The sequence below is a fragment of the Sinocyclocheilus grahami genome, unplaced genomic scaffold, assembly GCF_001515645.1.
Source record: "Sinocyclocheilus grahami isolate Dianchi unplaced genomic scaffold, SAMN03320097.WGS_v1.1 scaffold67.1, whole genome shotgun sequence".
NCBI classification, from domain to species: domain Eukaryota; kingdom Metazoa; phylum Chordata; class Actinopteri; order Cypriniformes; family Cyprinidae; genus Sinocyclocheilus; species Sinocyclocheilus grahami.
In genome coordinates this window covers 623,137-631,571 of record NW_015505246.1, presented here as the reverse complement: position 1 = coordinate 631,571, position 8,435 = coordinate 623,137, and the positions used below count along the sequence as shown (strand labels likewise).

General features: G+C 37.7%; 1 protein-coding gene across 1 annotated transcript in view; it reads right to left on the bottom strand.

Moving 5' to 3' along the window:
- Nucleotides 1-5,734, bottom strand: part of scn8ab (sodium channel, voltage gated, type VIII, alpha subunit b) — a 66,231-nt gene extending 60,497 nt beyond the window's left edge. The window contains exon 1 of the mRNA XM_016272007.1: nucleotides 5,633-5,734. The gene's annotated coding sequence lies outside the window, so the exon portion shown is untranslated. The remainder of the gene's footprint in view (nucleotides 1-5,632) is intronic.
- Nucleotides 5,735-8,435: the final 2,701 nt, after the last annotated feature.

Below are 8,435 nucleotides of genomic sequence, written 5' to 3'. Positions count from 1 at the left end.
CATGTGGTTGCCGCAAGCCTCCTTCGTCGAATCCGCCGCCTCTGCTCACTTTAGCCCCAGGCCTCTGCTCACTCTAGGCCACCGTGTGTCACGCTGTGTTTCGTTGTGAAAGCAAAACTACTTTGTTTTGCCTTCCAAAAATGGACACGACTAGATATCAGTGGTTAAGTTGTATTTACAACACTGTTCCAGAACACTTCAACCCAAATATTCAGACGTGTGTAGCACATTTTATGGAGGACCGTTTCCTGATCCTGAGAGAGCAGACTACAATGCCGGCTGTTCTGACTCAAAGACTGTAAGTGCGTTTTTTATATTTAAAGAGTTTTTACATTTTATATATTTAAAGCAAGTTTTTGGGCAGTGTAGAGTAGGGCTTGCTGTTTGTCATTTATCTTGCTTGAGGTATTCAGCCAATCACAACGCACTGGATAGCTGGCCAATCACAGCACACCTTGCTTTTTCAGACCGATGTGCTTTGTAAAAATCGTTTCAGAAAGGTGGGGCATAGAGGAGAAACAATAATGTACAGTATGTGGAAAATAATGTGTTTTTTGAACCTTAAACCGCATAAACACATTACATTACACCAAATACACAAAATAATGTTCTCTTTAGCAGCATCATATGACACCTTTAACAAATTAACTTCCCCTATAGAGTTTTGACGGTGAAGAACAATCCTTTTCAAAGATTTATCACAAATGTGCAGGAAAAACTCTGAATCACATTTGCACTTAGTCACCCTCTCCTGTGTTCCAGGTGTGTGTCGCAGAGCCAGTCCCATCCTAGTCCCTCAGGCTCCACTAAACTGGGCTATTCCTTTTCCAGAATGTCCCTTTACAGGCATTTTCTATTGCAGGGCTGACTTGCATTTATGGACCAGTGATCAATGTAAAATGTGTCCTTTTCTAGTACTAAACTAATTACACAAGCAAAAACAAGAAAAGAATATGAGCACATAAGCACTATGTATAAGCGCACATAACCATTGATGACATGATGCCCTCTTCAACTGATTACTGAAGCTGCATGTTTGCAGACCATCATCTCCACACATCCACATATCTTAACTCATGTAAGTGCTATATGATGTGTCATACAGACATCACATTCTTTCACATTCACTTTCAAAAATATTAAACCTAACAGCCAACACTAACGATTCTCTTTCACTTGTCTTTTTGCAGGATTGTTTTATATGATGTGTAATGCTGAATCCCTGTTCTCTATATCCTTAATGACACAGTCATTAATTATTTATACACTAAAAACGAATTCCGTTAAGTCCAAATCAATACTGAAGTGCCCACGGTCACGTGACATTGCTCTTTATGATGGGCGATTTTATCACCATTAAAACAGAAGGCTTCCTGATCAACAGCAGACCTAGGGCAAGTCATTTTAACATTTATTCCTTTAAACTAGCATTTTTTTTTTACTTGCATTTATTTTAAATTACTATTAAGCAATCTTATAGTTTACATTCCATTAGTAATGAGTTAGTTATTACGTTCAGTAAACATAAGTACTTATTTCTTTACTTTTTAGTTCAGAAATCAAGTATTCACTTTGAACAAATACGTTTTCCAATCACTGCTGGTACTTTCTGGTATTTTTACTAAAACTATTCATTAGTAGAACTGCTCAATATGATTGGCGACTTTATCACCATTAAAATACCATTAAAAGGCTACTTGCATTTATTTTAAATTACTATTAAGCAATCTTATAGTTTACATTCCATTAGTAATGAGTTAGTTATTACGTTCAGTAAACATAAGTACTTATTTCTTTACTTTTTAGTTCAGAAATCAAGTATTCACTTTGAACAAATATGTTTTCCAATCACTGCTGGTACTTTCTGGTAGTTTTACTAAAACTATTCATTAGTAGAACTGCTCAATATGATTGGCGACTTTATCACCATTAAAATACCATTAAAAGGCTTCCTGATCTACAGCAAATCTATTATAGCAAGGACTTGTAACATTTATTCATGTAATTTATAGCATTATTTAACTATCGTCTATTTTAAATTACTTATTAAGCCATTATTAAGTAATAATATAATTGGATTAAGCAACCCAAATGTGACTAATATTCATATTTGTTATTATTCAGTATTCATTAGATAAAAACGGCTTTGAAACAATTTTCACTCAGAAACTGCTAGTAAATTTCACAAATAATTACTAAGAAAAAACAAGTAGCATTTAATTAAACATGAAAGTTTTAAGTAAAAAGCCCGATTTGGATGGTAATTGTTTCTCATATGGACGTTTGTAAAAATAAATTTACATATCACCTCAGTGATAAAACTCATGGATTCGGATGGCGATTTATTCACAGTGGAGGAGCGAGTTCTGTGATCCTACAAACCCGGGAACGCGCTGCTCACGTGGCCAGTCACATGATTGTCTGCTGTAAATAAAATGAATTTTATTGAAAAATGTATTCTTACTATTGTGTTAAATGTATTTAAAAATACTTATTATTATGTAAAATGCATTCTTATTATTCCAGGCATATTTAATAATATATAGACTAATCCTATTTATTTATTATTTATTATTTTATTACATTTATTATTTGATTATTTAAATCTCCTGTTTAAAAATAGGAAAATAGACCACTACAGTTGTATATAATTATACGCGATACATATCTGTTTATAATACACATTTTTAAATTGTATAGCATACCTGCTGCTGCCATAATAAAGACCCATTTCGAATGTTTACGTGCTTTTCTTCTCTTTCTGCTCCCAGTCGCTGTGGTTATGAAATATTGTTCTTTCAAATGCTTTCCAGCATTTCAGAAATAAATCTGTATGCAAATTACACCAAAGTACAATGTTACCTTACGGTGTTCGGAAGTGCTCAAAAAGGGTTTAAACACTGAATTTTGAATCGATTTCTTCTCGTAAACTCAGAGATGTGGATTCAGATGGCAATTAAATTACCACATGGCACGAGTAGGTAATTCGGCCAGGGGTTTTTACGGGGAAGGTGAGAGAAAAACACCAACATCCTGGATTCGGATGGCATTAAAATCACAAACTACCCCCTGTAAATGGTGAAAATCACTTACGTCCCCCTGAAAAACAATTACCGTCCGAATAGGGCTATAGACTGAAATAGTATTTTCTTGTAAAATGTACTCCAGTACTATTTGTTTTATTTAAAACGTTTTCATTAGACACTAGTTGTTTATTACAATAGTGACAATTATGTATTGCTTTACTCACTAGCACTTATTCAGAACATTGTAGCAGTTGCAATTAGTATTTCAGTCATTGCTGGGATATGATCCAGTTTCGCTATTCATTAGTAGAATGTATTATCGGTTCATTCATTAGGCAGTAGAACTTACTAGTTAGCCTACTAGAAACAATAGAATGACTACTTATATAATGAACAGTCAATAGCAAATTTGAAAAAAAGATACTAATCACTATTAAATCGCTTTCTCGTTATTAAAATTAAGTATGTAAAAAAACAGCATTAGTAGTTAATTTTAATGAATGTTTGTTAAAGCAGCTTGCCATAGACACATTAGGTAAAGCAACAAAGTTTTTTCTTTTTTTTTTTTTTTTAAATGGACTGTGTAGACAAAAGAAATACAAAGTAAACACTATGACGTGCGTTTTAAGTTACACACTGCTGTGTCCAACCTCCAAGTCTCCTTCCTGGGATACTGTAGAGATGCCTAGGCTCAAGGTGATGCATCAGATAGACAGGCCCTGACAATATATACACACAATGACCTTAACTAAACTACTGCATTTATTTCTTGATTTGCCATCGTTGGCTATCGAAAAAGAATATGCTGTTTAATGGTACGTCCTCCACTTTTCGATTGCCCCGAGTTAAACACCTACACGTTAAATCCAAAATAACCGATGCCATTAAACAGGTCAGGCTACTTACGTGCCTTCAAGCAAAGTCATTGCGTGATCTCATCTCTGGTAAACTGCACGTTCCCGTAACATCGCAAAGGTATTCCTTATCAAGCAAGAAGAAGTGTCGTATGTTGTTAGGAAGCCGAGATAAGTCCGCCGTCTTCTAGATGCCGTCGAATGAGTCTTAGCGGCGCTGTCCGTTCAGCACCTCTCAGCGCGAGCTCACGCTTGTCCTCTAGAAAAAAATCACAGATGCTGCCTCAAGCCACGATGAAACATGACTTTTCCGTATTTGATGCCTTTAATGAAATTATAGGGAAAGCGGACGCTCGGCCTCTGGCACTGTACATCGAGGGGAGGGGAGCTGCACAGCTGTCACGAAGACGAACCTCGCCGCCCTATCCCGTGTGGAGAATAAAGGCCGTAAAATCTGACTATAACTCTCTGTTTTTAGATTTCAAAACACATAAACACACAAATATGTCCTTTTTTGACTAGGCTACATTTAGCTATCTCGCCTTTTGCCTTTGTAATACTTGTTTGGTTACGCCAACATTAACATAGGCTACACCCCATTCAGGAAACGGTCCTCGTTATTTCAAAGCAAATATAATTTATAAAGCATGTGCGATGGCAAGAACATATTAAACTGGTCCATACTTCCGCCCCACACACGTATTATGCAATTTCTCCTCCTAACAAGCTTTGCGCATCTGAAGGCGCTACGTGTTATGGGATTTGCAGATCAGTAAGTCCAAGTTTGTTTGCGGTAATTATGGCATCCGGACTGAAATACTGCAGTGGAGCTGAGGGGAGCTCGCGCGAAGACACGAGCCAGCGAATCAATCTGTGAAACATCTACATCTGAACGCCACTGACGTCTCAGACAGTCGTGCCTGCGATGTTTTATTATACGTCTAGATTTATATCCCGCTAGGTTTCAATAGCATTCGCATCTGAACACTTCAAGAACATTTGGGACTCTGTCCGCTCCAGCACCACACCCGTGCAGTCACACCGTCCTCTCTGTGATTTAACCCGCAACCGCGCACGCGGTCGGGCGCATCGTGCCGCTAACGCCTTGGGGAGGAGTGAATGAGAAAACGAGGGTGGTAGTCCCAGTTTTTAACGGCAAAAACGGAAACGCACCGATTCTAGGGAGACCAGCCCAAAGAAGTATGGCGAGGGTGACTCGAAGGGAGGGGGAATCCAGGCGCAGGGGGACTAAAAACGGCCACATTAGTGATTTTAACATGTTACGTTGCAAAACACGGTCACAAATGACATCTGAATGCTGAATACTGCGTCTTGCATCAGTCTGTCCGCACAGTATTCCCATGCAATAAAGTTTGCGGCGGTCGTACTTGCCTGTCCCATGGTATGCGTATATTCTACATTTCGACACACACACACACACACACACACACACACACACACACACTAATGTTATGTTTCCAGCGCCAGGCCAACACCCTCATTTACCTCAGTCAGACTTTCCCCCTTTGCATAGACTCTGTTTGATCAGTACTATAGCTATTAGTAGTGTCTGGTGTGTTAATTGGCGTTTTCCTGCAGCAAGCCTATCCACATCTGTGAGCAGAAAAGATGCTGAGCGCGAGAGACCGCTCTGCGGCAGATGAGTCCAGGTATGAGACACGCTCAGAACAGGCTATAACCACCTGAAAAAACAACCACACTTGCGCTGTAGACAAGAGAAAGTCTACTTACTTTTTCCGCATTAAGCGAGATCCATGTAGATCTTGCGTGCCTAAGGATGTTTAAAAGATCCAGGAGAAACTGCGGCTGTCGCTATATTGTTGCCGCTATCTTCCTTCCCAGTGAGTACGGCTAGCCTGCATAATTGATGACTCTCAGCAAATTGTTAGGGAGCGTCTGCAAGTACCCTACTTCCGACTTCCGTACTGACCGACAGAACGCTGCAACGTAAGCGAAACAGCGCTAAAGGGGAATATCAATCACAATGATCTGAGTCTAATTATATTTACCACTTCTCAGTAAAATTAATCTAATCTTCTCATTTCTGTTCTAACAAACGTTAAACTGTCTAAAATTTAATCGTTAAAACTGGATCAGGACTGTTTAATAAAAACTAAATCAGAAAATTGTTTTCTATATTGTTCAATGTGCGTTCTTAATGAACTTTCTAAATTTGCCAATATAGAATTTATTTAAATTTTTTTAAATGAAAATGAAATTCTATATTGCACATTTAGGAAGTTCATTCAGATCTCACACAATGAAAAATGTAGAATACAACTTGCTGTCATTTATGGTAATATCATATGGCACTGGCTTTCAAATTAAATGTTATTTCGGTGTTGGCATACACAAGGGACACTTCAATATCTTCACTATAATTCCCTGGAATAATTCTGCTATACACAACACTTGTTCCTACAAAAACTTGTTTGAGGTTATGTATGCTTTAAAATATCTGTGAAGCAAAAAGTCACATAAAGAAATAGTTTATCCCAAAATGAAAATTTGCTGAAAATGTAGGCCATCCCATATTTAGATGCATTTGTTTCTTCATCAGAACAGATTTGCCAAAATTATGCATTGCATCACTTAACCAGTCACCTCACCAACTGATATTCTGCAGTGAACTGGTGACGTCAAAATTAGTTCAAACATCTGATAAAGCATCACAGTGATCCACAAGTAACTGACTAATCCATGATTAAGACATGTTTAACTTCAAACAATTTCTTCCAGCAAAAATACATGTCTTTTTGCTTTCTCTAAGTGATTTAATGCTAAATTTCTCAAAAGCTATTCGGATGAAGAAACAAATTCACCAACATCTTGAATGTTTTTCAGCAAATGTTTATTTTTGGGTGAACTACTGCTGAGGACAAATGCAGACTTTCCAATGAAATTCACTGGGGACATGCGGGCACAAAAAAGTATCTTTGGCATTTTAAGTGCAGTGGTCAGTGCAAGATTTTACTGTGGCATTGTTTGTATTTGTGGGGTTGATTCAAGCAGTGTGGTTGAGGAAGCAGGTACAACATGGTCAAAGGTTGCAGGCAATAGTTAATCTTCCTCTAATCCTGTTAGGAAGTGAAAGGAAACAATGGCTTTAGACTACCTCCAACTCCCCCTTCTGGGCCACCTGAGCATCTTTTCTAGTCCTCAATGATGAGCCTCAAGTGGATGAAGCCTTGCTGTGCAATGCGCCACCAGCCATGTCTGTGTTTGGTCACTGTCCTTGGTGCTGAAGCCCCACTTTGTGTATGAGCCAAATGGGACACAGAGGCATCTTCAAATGACACTGTCTGCAGAGCAGATGAATAACAGAGTACATTTTTATGTGTTTGTGATGTATATTTTTTTGGGACTGTTGCCTGTAAGTATTACAGGCGCTTACAGCGTCTAAAGATATTACTCTAAGCCTAATCTCAAGTAAGAAAGTCCTAAATCCTAATCTCAGTCACCACGGAGGATCTTGGGGATAATTGCATTTGACAAGAAGATGATAGATAGATAGATAGATAGATAGATAGATAGATAGATAGATAGATAGATAGATAGATACATTTCCTTAAACGTTTTTGATTCATTTTTTAAAATCTTACTACTTGTTTCAGAATGTTCAGCGAACATGTAAAAGTAATGTTTCCATAATGTTTGCAAGAAAAGAAATGCTCCCTAAAGTTTGAGAGCATTCAGATATAAAGTTGTTATAACTGGGTAGCTACATAGATAGTAGAAAGGCAGGATAAAAAGAGATTTTAAATCTGAATTGGAAACTAATTGCTCTAAATCATTATTCTTGTCTACTGGACTAAAAGGCGGTGAGTAATCATAAAAACATAAGACTTTTATGTAGCAGCTAATTTTGCTTAAGGTGTATTACAGTGCATTCAATAGATTGTACTGTTGTTTAACAACATACCAATTGTTCAGCTGATGACATGTCTTTCTGAGAAAAACTTTCAATAGACAAAAACTCCATTATTAAGATAAATGGACCATTTCCGGGTTTCTCATCAGCGGAAGTCATCATAGTTGTGTAAACTTATATAGCAGTGAATGGGAGTCTAAGAACCACATACAGTGGGTACGGAAAGTATTCAGACCCCCTTAAATTTTTCACTCTTTGTTACATTGCAGCCATTTGCTAAAATCATTTAAGTTAATTTTTTTCCGTCATTAATGTACACACAGCACCCCATATTGACAGAAAAACACAGAATTGTTGACATTTTTGCAGATTTATTAAAAAAGAAAAACTGAAATATCACATGGTCCTAAGTATTCAGACCCTTTGCTCAGTATTTAGTAGAAGCACCCTTTTGATCTAATACAGCCATGAGTCTTTTTGGGAAAGATGCAACAAGTTTTTCACACCTGGATTTGGGGATCCTCTGCCATTCCTCCTTGCAGATCCTCTCCAGGTCTGTCAGGTTGGATGGTAAACGTTGGTGGACAGCCATTTTTAGGTCTTTCCAGAGATGCTCAATTGGGTTTAAGTCAGGGCTCTGGCTGGGCCATTCAAGAACAATCA